The sequence below is a fragment of the Triticum aestivum genome, chromosome 1D, assembly GCF_018294505.1.
Source record: "Triticum aestivum cultivar Chinese Spring chromosome 1D, IWGSC CS RefSeq v2.1, whole genome shotgun sequence".
In the NCBI taxonomy this organism is placed as follows: domain Eukaryota; kingdom Viridiplantae; phylum Streptophyta; class Magnoliopsida; order Poales; family Poaceae; genus Triticum; species Triticum aestivum.
The window spans coordinates 327,834,769-327,839,045 of NC_057796.1; positions in this window are offsets into that span (position 1 = coordinate 327,834,769).

Sequence of the window (4,277 nt, forward strand, 5' to 3'; positions counted from 1 at the left end):
TTATAGCCAAAACCTTGTTGTAGTATGAGTGACTAAGTGATGACTATGTATGACATGCCAACATCAGATAGCCTAACGCACCTTGTTAAATCTCCAAGGGCGCGACCGCACGAGCAACGCGACGGTCGTGGTAGGCGCGACCACGATACGGGCTGCTGGCAGCCCTTGGATCTGAGATCAAACGGTCGCATGCTAAGTTGCTGAAAATTTGCAGAATAACCCTCCAGGATAGGATATTCACCCATAGGTCTAGAATTACGCCATGCAACCGTTTGATCTCAGATCCAAGGGCTCTCGGAAGCCCGTATCATGGGAGAATGGAAAGCCACTACCCTGCCATTCGCACGCTGGCAGTTCGCTCCTACTCGTCCCCGCACGTCCTTCAATACTACGGCGGTTCACTCCTAGTCATCCCGTCCATTCACATTACGGCAGTTCCACTAATCCTAACCCTCCTCCCAAATCCATGGCGTCCCAAATCTCCCCGATCGGCGGTGAGTACAAGGTTAGAACCATCATCGGCGATGAGTTCGACGTCATCTACACCCGTTCTTCCACGACGGTGAAAGGATGCCTTTCTCGCTTCAGACGCATGTTCGAAGACTCAGATGATGAGTGGGTCGCTGGGCTAGATGTTGAGTACACCACAGTCCTGGGACGAGAGAAGGATCTAAAGGACGAAGAGAGGAAGAAGCCCGCCGTGATCCAGGTTTGCGTGCATGACTTATGCTTGGTCTACCACATATGCCATGTCGACGTTGAGTGCCAGGATTTTAAGGACTTCCTCGAGAGCAAACTAGTCAAATTCATTACTGTAGACTTTGGTAACGACAAAGAAGTCTTGCGTCGGATAGGCCTCGTTGTAGGCAACACCTTCGACCTCCAGAAGAATCGGCTGGTGTCCTCTCGTCAGCCTTCAATGTTGACCCTGGCAGGAGCCATGGTTCATCCTTCGTACGGTAAATTGGAGAAACCTCCATACACGTTTCATCGTCATGCATGGCAGCAGAATGTACTAGATATAGACCACATCCACTACGCTGCAATGGATGGCTACCTTTGCTTCAATATCTACAAGGGTTGGATGAAGAGCAACAGCCAAGTGTGCGGTTCAAGCAAAGAAGTATCGGCCAAGAGGAAGAGGGACAAGGACGAAGTCGAGGACGTGGACGAGGACTCCGAGTAAGGTGGCAGTGTCGTTGCTCATGGTGGTTCTAATGCAGTGTCTACCAGAATAGTTGCAAAGTTTAATTTCAGGTGTGCTTAATTTAATTTGAGGGGTGTGTTGTGCTGAGCCCCCAGCAGAACTATGTTATGTTTCTTCTTGTTACTTTAACTCTTCAGTACGTACATACTAGTATTTCTTACATTTCATCTTTTAGTTGGTATAGTACTACCACTCGTTTCTTCACATTATATACGTACAATATATATGGCCAACATCATATAGCCAGCAGTTTAGTTGTCAAAGAATTTCAGGGTGCTTAGTTTTGTCAAAGAATTTCAGGGTGCTTAGTTTTATTTGAGGGGTGGGTTGTGCACTTGTGCTGGACACCATTATTGTGACAAGCCTTTTTAATAGTACTATATGCATAATTTGGCGACGAGCGCTCTCTATATCTACCACCTTTTTTTTAATTTCAAGTTTTGCTCCATGGCGCAATCCATCGATACTACTACTGTACAAAAGTGGAGTATATACATTTTTTAAAAGGCTAGAGGGCGGGGCAGTCTAGCTCGGTCGGTTTCACGAGAGGCGAGGGCCTTTGTGATTTGACGGCTCATTACTGCTGTCAAATCGAATAGTACTGCGCCGCCCACTGCACGCCCAGCGCCTCCATTAAACCCCTCCGTTAAACCCGCATGCAAACCGAGAATCCTACTCCTGCCACACGTCCATTCATGAGCGGGCCGGAATTAAACGCAACACCGGCCGAGCTCCTCCCGTCCGCACTTAGTTTAAACAAGGCCAGACGCCGGCCAAGCTCCTACCGTCCGCCCTCTATTTACACGAGGCCAGACAGACAGCGAGCAAGAATCGCACCCCTCCGCCGCTCCCCCATCTCCTCCTTCACCATTTTCTCCACTCTTCCGATGGCTTCCGTTGAGCCGTTCTCTGGCATATTACCCGGCTGGGTGGCCTGCCGAGCCCTCCGGATACGGGCGAGGCCGCTCGGTGCTTCACCAACCTCGCTTGGCCCGACGGAGCCAATTGCCGCCCCAAGCAGGCGCGTGGTTCAGCAACTCGCCGCTCTAGTTCAGCTCGATGAGGAGTGGCGAGTTGCTCCACGCCGACACGACGGCTAGCACGCCGGTACGGGCGCCGTCGCTGCCACGTCGTACCGCGCCACCAGTGTCTGCGGTGGCCGCGCCTCCCGTGCCTGCGGCAGCGCCATGCAGGCAGACACAGAAGCCGGGTGCGTGGAGAGCAACGAGTCGGTGGCCGGCTTCTTCGTGTCCGCCGGCATCATCGAGGAGAAGTAGAACACGGGAGGCCGCCGCCACTTGGGACCCATGAAGGCCACCGCTGAGGCGACGACCACGGATTCAGGTGGTTTCTTTGCTGCTTCGTCTCTTCCGAGGACCTTCGTCGACCCCGCAAGTGTCTGACGGACATGAGGAAGACAAAGGGATCCGCGGGCGGCCATTTAGAACTAAAATAAGTCTAGATACATCCATTTCTAGGACAAGTATTTCCGGACGGAGGGAGTATTAATTATACAAGAGAGCCGGATTGGCACCTCTTAGTTCATGTAAATGTAATGAAATCCATCATGTTTATATGAAGATCAGGCTTTTTTATACGAAATCCTTCATGCTTATATGAAATCAGTCTGTGTTTGCCCGAATTTCATCTGGTTGGTTAGAGTTGTAAAAATGTATGCCGCTGGCGTTTGATGTCGCCCTCCGCTTAAGGAAGCGGGAGGAAATTTGCCAGCTGCCGTTGGAGATGCTCTTTATGCTGGAAATAATAGAGTGACATCCAATCCATTTGAGTTAATTGCCTGTATGATTGTCCCTCTATAAAAAGTTAATTGCATGTACAGTGTACACGTGACTTGCAGGGTGGCTACAGCTTCGTACAGAAAGTTAAAAAGAAACAAGTCCATCCTTAATCTTGTATTCTAAGTACTCTGTGGGTTCCACTGTCAGTACAGTAGCGAAAGAAGTATATATTAAATAAGTAGAGTAATATATAATATAAAAATATAAAGTTAAAAGACAGAATTCGAACTCATGTCATCGCGTTGCGAGCATCCGGCGCTAACCAGCCCAGCACATTTTTGTTGTAGACCATGCTGGAGATATATCTCCATGTCTACTCTTAAATATACTCCATTCGTTCCTAAATATTTGTCTTTTACAGATTTCAAATGGACTACCACATACGGATGTGTATGTAGACATATTTTAGAGTGTAGATTCACTCATTTTGCTCCGTATGTCTTTTCAGGAAGGGGTCAGATTTGTCCTTGATTTATTTATGAGGTATCCAGATGGCACTGCACCGCCAAGAAAAGAGGGTAACATCAAAATTATGGACTACTTTTTTGAGTATGTTGGTAAGGTCCGGTCATAGTCACTTGTTGAAATCTCTAAAAAGACAAATACTCCCTCCGTCCGGAAATACTTGTCATCAAAATGGATAAAAGGAAATGTATCTAGACGTATTTTAGTTTTAGATGCATCTCTTTTTATCCATTTTGATGACAAGTATTTTCAGACGGAGGGAGTAGAAAACAGAGTTGGTGATGATGGTGTGCGTGCCATCCTGCAATATAGGCCGTCGGATTTATATCTAACGGATAGGAAAGAAACTATGGCAATTTTGCAAAAATATACCCACACGTCTCTCCACGTTCGCAAATAAGGCCTTCCCTCGTTCAACCTTTTCTCTCACAAGATAAACTACTCATACAAATGCATCTTGATGTTCCGTGCAACACACGGGCAGCTAGCTAATTTCTTTTAAAATAGTTGCTGCGATAATTGGGTTGAAGTGATATATTTTATGTCTGCCCCGAATGATTTCAGATTCACTAGTAGTAACAAAGAAAAGGTTGCCTTGGTAATTAACAGAAAACAGGGTGAAAACTATGACATGAGGCCGGTAAAAACAAGGCACACTGGGTACAGCGTCATCATCACTACAGCTGTGCGCGCGCGAGAAGTCTACATATCGAGGGGGCTACCGAGCGAGGCACCGAGACACAATGTTTGAGAGAGAAACCAATTGACAGATTATGATCAGATCGAGTTGTCACCCTTCTGCTGTC